The sequence below is a fragment of the Hippocampus guttulatus genome, chromosome 11, assembly GCF_054856545.1.
Source record: "Hippocampus guttulatus isolate MCC_2025c chromosome 11, RoL_Hgut_1.0, whole genome shotgun sequence".
Classification (NCBI taxonomy): Eukaryota; Metazoa; Chordata; class Actinopteri; order Syngnathiformes; family Syngnathidae; genus Hippocampus; species Hippocampus guttulatus.
The window spans coordinates 15,224,519-15,236,122 of NC_141271.1; the positions used below are offsets into that span (position 1 = coordinate 15,224,519).

At 45.1% G+C, this 11,604-nt stretch overlaps 1 protein-coding gene across 4 annotated transcripts in view; it reads right to left on the bottom strand.

The window, feature by feature from the left end:
* Window positions 1–11,213, bottom strand: part of il1rapl1a (interleukin 1 receptor accessory protein-like 1a) — a 178,511-nt gene extending 167,298 nt beyond the window's left edge. For all 4 annotated transcript variants that reach the window (XM_086124365.1, XM_086124363.1, XM_086124364.1 and 1 more), the window contains exon 1: window positions 10,763–11,213. The gene's annotated coding sequence lies outside the window, so the exon portion shown is untranslated. The remainder of the gene's footprint in view (window positions 1–10,762) is intronic.
* Window positions 11,214–11,604: the final 391 nt, after the last annotated feature.

Sequence of the window (11,604 nt, forward strand, 5' to 3'; positions counted from 1 at the left end):
CTAAAACGACATGGTGAATGATGACCACAACACTGTGTTCTGTTCTATCCACCGTCTATAGCACTTACAGCCGCAGCCCATCACAGCTGACTTTAGGTCCCCCCCCCCCCCCCCCCCCCCCGCCCAGTTGCTATTCAATCACAAAAAATATCTGGACACATTACCATTCACATTTACACAATTTCGTTTTCCTTGAACGTATTTGCTGAATTTAAGAGGAAGTACCTACAAAAACCTGCAACCTCCACTCTGAAAGGCCAGAGCCGAGATTGATCAGCAGGCATGCTCACCGCTAGTTAACCGTAGCGCCTCGATGCGATTTACATTGAGAGCAATTATACTTGGAATTTTTTTTTCCACTTCACCGCTATTGCAAAACACACAACGCGCCATTTCGTCACACCCAATAAGGATACGGCAGTGTGCTAGCACAAGAAGCTAATGTAGCACTCTACAGCTTCGCACAGAGCTCCGTCCTCAAATAGAGGAGGCCAGTCACAGGAAGATTCGAGCCCAAGGTACAAAAACTAGGTCGATAACAGCTTGAAGTGAGATTCCAAACAAGATGGGAAGGGAACAAAAACAGGAAGTGGTAACATCACTAAAAGCAAGACGGTGCGCAGTCATCAACATGATGACTGGCCATCTGATCATATTTTCAGAAAGGGTTGGGAGGAAAAAGCAAAAAACACAGCAGAGTGACCTCTTTGACGCTGGCTGAAATGAGAACGAATGCAAATACTGGTCAAACTTGAAAATGGGAAATTCAGACATCAAGGTTCCACGGTATGATTGAAATTCAGTTCTTGATGCATTTACTGCAGAGATAACACAGTTCCTCCCTTTAAAAAAAATAATTTAAAAAACAAAAACAAACGCCGACTTAGATGTTGTTTAAGGCACAAAAACACAAAGCCCTCTTGTGGCCGCCGAAATTCTGCCGGGAGCGAAAGGAGGAAAATCGGGTGACATTACGCTGGCATCCCAGCGGGGCCCGCAGCGCCGAGATCCAGCTGTGTCGCAGGTTTGATCCAGCCTCGGTGCGCCTTCCCAGCGGGAGCGTTCCAGAAATGTTCCTTGCCGAGCACAACTTGCTGAACTGATCTTTTGATCCATGCTTAAAATTCAGGTGCGACTCGATCATGATGACGATGTGCGGAAGAACCTGGCAGCGCTGACCTCAACGCTCTCTTTGGAATGAACCAACATCTTTGACCTCTTGGAAATTATTTCTACTACTTCGCAATCTTGTACAATGTCATCGTTTGGAAGTGTAAGCCCCCCATCCCCTCAAAAAACGGATAAAAACTTTGACGCAGAGGTATTTCTGATTCACGCTCCATCATACATAATATGTTTTATGTATTTTTCCAAAATTTAGAATCGTGCAACATTTGATTAAACAGGAAGTAACATAAAGCATATAGCATATACCCCCTCAACATGAACCCAAAGTGTACAAATGACAAAAATGTAGACCATCCAAACACTCCAGACTTTGCATCTGTCGAATATGTCAAATATAATAGCGCACCCTTTTGAAAGACACAACGGCGATGCAGGCAGATAATGAAGGACGCACGGGAATCCAAAATATCTATAATGTTAAAATGAGTTTCGTCAAAAAAAAAAAAAAAAAAACAGACTAAACAAAACTGTGAGTTTTTGTCTCTCTCTGAAATGACCGTCGAGTGGAACACTGCGATTGGGCGTCATTCATAAATTTCTTTTAATTGCAAAATCCGTGTTTATGCCAAGAAAAGAAAGCACTGACGGGTGCACCTGAGTGCGGTCGGTCGAAGCCGGCAGTAAATCACAAACTTTTTCCAAGTACCTTTTCTACTTCTTAAAAGCCTTCTAACAAGAAAGATATATGAGCTTTACTGGTTAAAGAAGCAATGAACTTAAAGACAATAAATTCTGAGGAGATTCAGATGTGGGCTCGAAACCACCACCCTGTCCTATCAGTTTATTTTTTTATTATTATTTTTTGTTTACAGACTGACACGAAAAATTGGTGAACATGTCAATTCTAACGGGGCGTCAGTAATGTGTCACAGAACAATGCAGTCATTGCATGCAAATTCCACAGTTCTCAAAGTGAGGTAGACACGAGGTACTCCATCTAGTGGTAAGTGAAAGAATTACTAAATTTCAAGTTAAAATTGCGATGACACCGTGGTTTAATTGTTTTGGGTTTTTTTTAATCCATTTTTTAAGTACAGTTCAGTTGTATTTAACTTTCAAGTGCAATTGTTTTGAATTTAGGCTTTTCTAATTTTTGGTTTTCAAACGTTTATTTATGTCGAATTTTTGTGAACGCATAAAAATGATGAATTGAGTCAATTCCCTCCCCACCCATTCTGAAACCGTGCATGTTACAGTGGCTTATAATAACATTAATCCCACACTTTGGGTTTACTACGCTACGTATAATTAAATTTTGGTCATTATCGTGGTACTTGAAGAGCCAAGTGCTTTTTGAGGTGAAACTAACTGAAGGAATCACTTTTATAGACACATGGCCAATGTAAGCTGCAGGTTTTTTGTTGTTGTTGTTTTTTTTTTTTGCCTGCACCATTGTGTGGTGTCAAATTTGTTGGTCATTCCACGCATTGCCCATGTAACTCACGCCCCTCCGCCCCAAGGTCTGAGCTTGATCAAACTGAGTGTGTATGATGATAATGATACTGTTTGAAAGTCAGCGATACGAAATGCTCCAATAGACCCATGAAATGCCTTGTTCATTGTTTTCTTTTTATACGCATGGATATATTTTACCAGCATTCTTCGTTTCAGCACATGCATGGCAATATAAATTCAGATTATTCAGAGAGTGCACTTGGGTGGGGGTGGGGGGGGGCAATGTGATTTCCAATCAGAGAAAATGGTAAATGCTCATCACTTGTGCTCAGAGTCTGTCCTCGGAGGAGGTCTGCTTTTTGTATAGGCACAGTGTGTGAGCGAAAGCACTCCTGCTGGGCTCAGAAAGAGGGGAAAAACGGTTGCACGGTCCTCTAGGATGGATTTCCTATGACACAATGCATGCGAACAGCAGCACGGGTGTATATGCGCTCCCTCCAACTCGGCCTCTGCGGAATGCCGACACGGGCCGCGTCTTTAGCGCCTTTTGTGCAGCAAATTGCAATGCGCTGCCGTTTTCCCATCATGGAGTCTGTAAGGCCGAAGCATTCCTTATCTGACATCCTGCAAAGCCAGACTGTTTATCCCGGAGGTGTTAGCATGGAGGAGGTAGAGGAGGAGAGGTGCCAGATCACCACTCAGGCCAGGAACACGATTGACTGGGCCTGTGTGTCACATCTCCACACAGACACAGCATATGCGGGATCAACACCAACATACAGTAGATGCCTCTGACCCTCGACAATGACGCTGCAATGTTGCCACGGCTCTTCAGCCTCATGACAACGAAAAAAAGCTCGGATCTCGCCTACAATCCATTTTACGCATTGTTCACCGAAACCCTCAATTGTGTTAAATGTTTACCAATATGAATGCTCGGGAGTTGAAATTGTCCAAAAGTGTGATTGAATCAATTTAGGAGTTGGGAACCCACTTATAAAGAGTAATAGTCAGAAACTGTGAAAACGCACCAATAATGCATCGGTCTGAAAGAGACGTTCGAAAATCAACAATGGAAGGGAACAGGAGTGTCCTGTTTTCACTTCTCCACAGTACAAAATCTGAGAGGAGGCTAAACGCCACCAATATAACACACCACTGCAGCAAAAGGGGAGACCGGAGAGTAGAACGGCATAACAACAGGGTAAGCTCATTTATTTTGGTATTTCTCGGCACGTATCCTCAAACGTTTCACTAACGAGATGGTGACCATTCGTTTGATCAATGGTGCACTTGGTTTTCATCACCCATCTGGTATGAGCTTGGTCGACACGGAACCCTGATCGATCAGTTCCTAGAAATCATACCTTGTGGCATTTGTATGATTATTGCTTGTGATCCTTTGGTGGGAGGAACGCTTGCATCTCGACTCCAATGCCCAAAAGACAAGTAGTGGATAACATGACCCAGAGACATGGTCACGGACTTATTGAGCAACCGCCCTCTACAGCTATGGAAAAAAGGTGGACAGCTTCAAGTTCCTCCTAGTCCACATCTCATCCGACCTGGTCTACCAACATCTCTCGTGAGTTGAGGGATTGTCAGATCTCTCATGGAGAGACTGCTGATCCAGTTTTGGTCCAGGTGGACTGCAAAGAACAATGGGGTGCCTTGAGCGCACTTCCTTCCGGAAGTTACAAGGCATTGGAATCTAGAACCACGAGACTCGAAAACAGCACGTAACAGCAAGCCGTGAAATGCATTTGTCTGTCCCACAGAGACAAAAGACTAGCCCCTTACCTGCCACCCCTTCTCACACAGAGGCAATGGCGAAGCAAAAGCAACTGCATTACCCAAATGGAAATGGATAAAACCATGGCTAAAAAGTTCCATTTTAAATTATTTCAACTTCAATTCGCGAGCAGTGCTTCTGTAACGTCATCCACATTGGGCTCACTCTGAACCCCGACTGATCAGGAACTAGCCATTTGCCTGAGGTAATGCATCATTAGCCGGGTGATTCACGAGTTTGGCGAGTACGTCAAACAAAACAGGGGGCATCCTCGCTTGTGAGTCTGATGAGGAGAAATTGGACAGATTGGCTGGACTGAGAAAGCGTTTAGGACAACTGTCTGTGTGTTGCGTTTAAAAGATCGGAGTGGCTTCGGACTAGGGGCGCACTCATTAGAGCGCTAGGGAGCAAATAGCCGCTATCCTTTCGTCGACATCAAAGATGGCTGTTCAGCACACAGGCGCGTTTATTGCAGCCCTGCGCGGCCCTGGAGACTCATTGCAGCTTAACACACAGCGCTGCAGACGCCAAAATTAAATGTCCACAAACATCAGCGAGCCCTCTCCCGCCTCCCGTCGCCTCAGATTGCTTCTTCGCCAGATCTCACATGGCCTGTTTGTTGTTTGGATTTTTTTGGAGGTGTTGGGGGGGACTTCACAGCTTGAGAGCAGAGGCCATCGTAGCCACTTTCAGACGCGGGTTGACAAGGCAAACAGAAAATTGAGTCCCTCATCGCTCCTTACTCGCAATGGAGTCCACCGAGAGACCGCAGCTTAATATTTCACCGCCGCAAGCAAATCTGATTCCGACGTCGTTCTGACGAGGAACTGCAAGCTCAGAGATTTTCATAAGCGACGTCTCCAAGGAACACGGTGGCGAGTCGCTTTCCATGCCAATCCTGTACGAGCGATGAAATTATAGTTTTAAAGAGATTACGGCCTGTAAAACATTAGTTGAGTCAGACGGTTTTCCCCGAGACCGACCGTGTTGGTATTATGTTGCGGCGAGGAAAACAAAGAGCGGCTGCATCGGTTTGCCTTTACCTGCCTGCAGGCTTTGCAAGGTCATGTGTGTGGGTTGCATATTGACACACGTGAACGCAGTTCAGACATTTATCATTCTGCAGTCGTTTATGATATTGCATCTGTGCACTCCCATCCAAAAAGTATATTTGTACTCGTGGTCAACAGTAGAGCGCTTTCTTGATCGTATGATTTAATGTGGTTAAGTTTGACACAAATGTGACAGTTAAGGTGGGAAAAAAAATGAGATGGGAGGCGACGAGTTTTATTATCGTTAACGTAGTGGCATTACAGATGCATGTCGATACATTGGAAGAGCATGAAAAAAAGAATTGGGTAGTCAAACACAAACATTTTAACTCTTACAGAACGCCGATATTTCTAACGGAATCGGAGGCTCACTGAATGTTTTGAGCACCTTTTTTTCTTGCCGCTGAACGTGGATGCAGCTCAACTTTGAGTCTGACGGCGAACCAAATGAAAGGGAATCAAGAGTGCCTCTGGTGGTCATAGCCATGTACTGCACTCTACTCTGACTCCACTTGAAGACACGACTAATCAACAATCAACTTCACACGGTTCAGCTAATTCGTACCAACCAATTAATTGATCGTTATGCCCAATTTATAAACGGTAGTTCACTTCTTTTGACAGTTGTATCACACAAATGGGATTTTTTTATGCCGTTTCGCATCATAAGCTGCTCAGATATAACGAGGCATGTAAAGTCAACCATATCTCAACCGCCAAAAACATGATTTGTTTCCTCTTTGATTCTTCTGATGGAGTTTAATCACTCCAACTTGTCTTTATGCACCTGAGTGAGGATGAGGACGTCATAAAAGCCAAAACAAACATCAGAGGAAAGCTAGTTGAGGAGGCGAAGCAATGTACATATGACTAGCTTAGCATTACTGCAGCCGGCACACAAATCACTGACAGGTTCCAGGATGCACCAATGCCTTTTTTTTTTAAATTCCCAGACGGCAGCCCCTTTTTGTGTTATGATCATGTGACTGCACGCCCGTTCCTCAATAATTGAGCGGCTTGAACCCTCGAAGCCACCGCGCCTGGAAATGAAAAATCCTCAGCTCGCGCATCCAAATGATTATTCCTAAACAAAGCGTGTTAAATGGACGCCGCCGCCTCTGCGGCACTCTCCATCTGGAAGATGCTGCGTGACAGCTTCCCTTAAATTACAAATATCAATCTGCCTCAGTGGGAGCTCAGCCCACCAGCAGCCTCTCATGGGTCCGCGTCAAAGCGGGCGGCCCTAAGAACCCCGCAACCATCAAAAGCGACGGGCACGATTCATGCTTTATTTGCCGGAGCGTGACGGATCGGCATTCCGACAAAAGTCAATGTTTGGACAGCAAAAGGGATGTCATGCATATACGACGCTCAGTTTGCTTGATGTTGATGCTGTAGTGCTTGTTAATGCGGTAAGAGTAGAAAAGTGTTTGGTGTTGAATCATTTCATGCAGACAAGTGTCGGTGTTGTACCCTCTCAGTGCGGAAAGTACAGCTGTTGAAACACCCACGCAGCGGCTTCACCCCTGAATAAAGTCAACTTGTCAAAATAAGTTAATTAGAAATTAATTAAATTAAATTACAATGAATTGGCATTTTATTAATAAATAAAATGCCAATTCATTCTAACTCTTAACTGTCTTGTGTGATGGACATTTAGGTTGTGTGCGACTCGAGGCAAAGTTTGATAATATTTTTTTTTTGGGGGGGTGTTCTAAATATCTCAATCTCTCAGTACAATATATCCTTCTAATATGATGACTGCTGTGAACTGGCCTAACATGACAAAGCAGCCCTAAAAATAGCATTAAGTTTAATCCATATTTTCTCTGAATCTGATTCCACGCATTCCCATTTTGTGAGCAAGACCCCCCCCCCAAAAAAAAATCTTAAAATTGAGCAGTTTACATCCGTGTTGCCTTTTAATGAGTAATCCTTTTCTCACCAACGGATTCACACAAACCGGCAACTGACTTGCAAAATCAACCGTTTCGAGTCAAGTGTATTTTGCTCGTCGATCTGGGTTAGCGCCGCCCATCCCCCCCCCCCACACCCCCAAGGCACAGAGTGACAGACGTTGGCTCGGAGGGCTCCCAATCTGCCGTGTGATCAGCGGGACTCTCCCCGAGCGTGTTTCCCCCTTTCCCTGCCACCACCACCGGCTGTCCGCCTGCGGCCACGCAAGCGCTCGCGCTCGCCGTCCAACTGCTCCATCGACGCAATTCTCCACAGGATCGCCTTCGAGTGGCGAGTCGGCGGCACGGTCTAATTCAATCAACGCGAGGGGTGACGGGTACACAATTCAATGAAAGGGGAGGCTTATCACAGGGAGCGAGCCTCATATTTTGTCACCTTCATGTCTCTGAATAAGGTGACCGTGTAGCTGATATCATGTTGACTTTTTTTCGACAGCAAACTAGCAAACTCCACCTCCGCTAGTTCTCGCTAAGTATTGCTCAAGACGTTTTTAATCCACAATCAAGTCCATGAAATCGCCGTATATACGTCGGGCTTTGCGGATCCGATTATTGGGAAATCCGAAAACCGCTCCACGACGGTTGAGCGAGGCACACGGCAGAGAAGCTCGAGTGGAGCTTCACCGGAAATTGATGTCATAATTAAGATGGCTCGTATGAAATATGTATGAAGCGTTTTAGCATAATCCGCATGTCAACGCTGGGTGGAGGGAATGTCACCGGTGTGCAATATAAAAAAAATTAAATGGGGAAAAAAAGTGTGAAAATGTCAACGCACACACAAAAAAACAATGTTTAGAATTCTGCCCGAATATTTCAAGTGACTTCGTTGAGAGGCCCGGGGGCCAGTCGAACATCCTCCACATGCAAGATTGGAACAAAGGAGCTGTCTGTTTCAGCACCGCGGACAGTTCCACACGTCTCATCTCCCGCCTTCCGTGTGACAGACAATTGACACTATCGTCCCCCAGATCACCACTAAACGACATCTCTTCTGTGTTAAATTCACAACAACAACAAAAAAAAGAGTTTGGAACGCTATCACGTCGTCATAAAACGCCAAAGAAATCATGAAAGGAGAAGAAGTCATTAATAGGCCCTCGAAGTTGAAGAACTCAACATCAAATTTTTGTGTAGACGTCACCAACAGAAAGCATCACACCCGAATAAAAGCAGGATGCCACCTGTGAGTCAGGTCATTTCACAAAGCCTTTGTCCCAATTTTTTATTTTTTTTTTTTTTTTGCAAGCAATCGTCACTGTCTGCGAAGTGTTTTTATAGGCCACATCACACGGTGCCGCTGATGTCATTGAACGTCAGATGCCTCGCCGCCGTCGGGAAGCTCCGATTGACAATCCGCTTCGCTGGATTCTGTGTAAAAACGCACAGGCAGATGCATTTTGGATCTTTTCGTTCAGCTCTGCCGCGGTAATTTTGATGACGCTGCAGAAAAGGAGCAATCATATGGAAACGATTGAGCATCAACAAAAGCGAAAAAAGATCTATCGTCTAGTGTGTACCATCATTCGTGGAAAACGGTTGTCGATCAGCATTTAGCATTCACGCGATTGAACAGCGGCGTAAAAACCTTCAATGGTTCCCTCAGGCCAAATTCAATATACAAGCACATTGTGTTTACATGCTACATTCACACAGCATTATATACAGCACACCATTTTAACTACTACCACTATTACTACTACTTGGCGACTACCATTATTACTACCCCTAAATTTTACATCGAAAGGCAAGTCGAATGTTTGCAGTGACTAACCTATAGATGGCCCTTTTCGACCTCGGAGGATCACCATACTTTTTGCTAGTACGCGACAAAATGGCTGACACAGCAACCACGACACTGTTTCTTCTTCTTCTATTACGACTGCTGCTGCTGCTACAATGCCATGCCTTAAATTGTCTGGCTTGGATGAGTTGAATATTTACTTTTTCAGGCCTCATGCTTGTGTTTGGCAAATACGAGTAGTCCTACGACGACAATTATTACGAGTACTACAGCCTTAATGTAGGCCTAACGTCTTTGCGCCCCCTTTGACTTTGTAGGGGCGCCATACCGATGCCTGGTTTTGACAAATACAGACGTAACAACTATTAAGAACTTCAACCGCCAGTCCTAGTACTATTACAACAGCCACACGTTTCGGCCTTCGGTGAAGCCAAGTATGTGCGACCCCAAACTGTGTCCACTTTCGACCCTTGAGGGCCACCATATTTTTTGCTTATTTGGGAAAAAATGATAACTACAAGCACAACTTTGACGGCAAATTTGATGCCACGGGTGAGTCGGGTATGTGTTTCCCCTCAGGGATCTCCCTTGTTGAATCTGTATGGTGCCGTACTCTCTGCTTTTCGCTATCATTCACTCGCACTGCGACTAACAGGTTTTTTTTCCTTTAGAATTTTATTAGCCCTCAAAATTTTCAACCTTGGTCCCCTTTTCCTACCTGCCAATCTTTGCACAACCAAGCAACACACGCACACACAAAATCAACACACATAGATCGATAGATCAAGGGATTGTTTTTTTCTTTTTTTTAATTCAACTGGGGTAGCGTGACTGGATTTCCAATCGACAAATGGGAACCCGTAATCCTGCGTCATTTTGATTGACGGCAAGTTGGCACCCCATTCCTGCCACGACATAAGAGCAAAGGCTTACCATTAGAGGGTCGAGGTGGGGGTAAGCATGGAACCTGACAAGCAACATATATTGCAAGGTGCAAGTTTGAGGTCTTGTGCAGTGTGGTGTGCACATGATCAAGTGAGTCAATTACCACCCCCCCCCCCCCCACACCCCTGCAACCCAACCCCAATAACACTGCGACTGTCATATCATGAGAAGTTGTTGTGCGCCCAATAAAAATTAAAAGTTGCCTTGGATGTCATTAGCAATAAAACTGTCATTGCGTAGTATTTATTATTATTTATAATGGTGTTTTTTATAGTCTTAAAGAGACAGTGTCTCTTCCTATTACACCTTTATCTAAACCCCCTTTCTCTACGTGTGTGTGTGTGTGTGTGTGTGTGTGTGTGTGCGTGTGTGTGAGTGTGTGTCTGCACTGCAGATGGCTTTACCGGTGTCTTCACAGTTAAACTGGCAAAAGAGCCGTGAGACAAAGAGGTACATTCCAAAAGAGACACTGCGACAGAAACAAATGGGAGGAAAAAAATCCTGCAATGTTGTTTTCTTTAATGTTTTTTTTTTTTTTTTTTTTTACACATCTTCCCCATAACTGTTGTCATCCCTGAAGCGTTTCTTCATCCCTTCACAGTATCAAAGTGCAAACTTTAAGGAGGATCGGGAGGGGGAGGGAGGGATTTGGGGGCAAAAAGTGGCCTACCTTCAACTGGATTCCCAAAAGAATAATATTAGAAAATGCTCCGGAGCTCTTTCCCGAGTCAGTTAGTCAGTAAGGGGGTAAGTCTTCTTTGGACATGACAACTCCAAGAGGAAAAGAGGAAGGTTCCATAAAATGGATGGATGGATGAATGGATGGGAAGTGAGGTCACCCATTCAGCCCCAAATAATCCCAATTGAAGGCAGGAATCTTGTCAGAGGAAAAGGACGGAGGCTGACAAGTGCGTCAGGAGCTCTTAAGTAGAATATTTCAATGGGTGAAAAAGCAAGGAGATTGGGGGAACCTGGGGGGATGGGGCTAAGGTTCCCAAGAGTCACCCCACTGTCCTCCTCCTGATGACTTTCTGAGGCAAAGGGTGCCCGGTGTCTAATCCTCGGCCATCCCAGACGCGCTGCTCCTCGTGCGGCCACGCTGCTGCGCAGGGAGAGAAGGCGGCAAATGAATGCACGCAGAAAAATGGTCACATCCAATAAGGGGGAGGATGGAGAGAGAGGTAGGGAGAGAGAGGGGGTGGGGGGAGCTGGGGGGCGGCATTCCTCCTCAGTACGGCTCTATGGCTGCGGTGCGACCAGTCTGCCCATGGTCCTAGTGCCCGTCTATTCCTACGGCGTGCTATCCCACCGCCGCTGCATCATTCTTCATCATCAGTCATTCATGGACTTGATTGCTCTCACGGAGTAATCAACACATCTATATACTGTACATCATCTCTCGTGCTGTTTTTCTTTCTATCCATCTATCAGCAATCATTCTCTTCATCTGTATTTGTTCTCCTCTCGTTCACTCATCTGTCCGTCCATCCATCTCTCAATCCAGTCATCTTT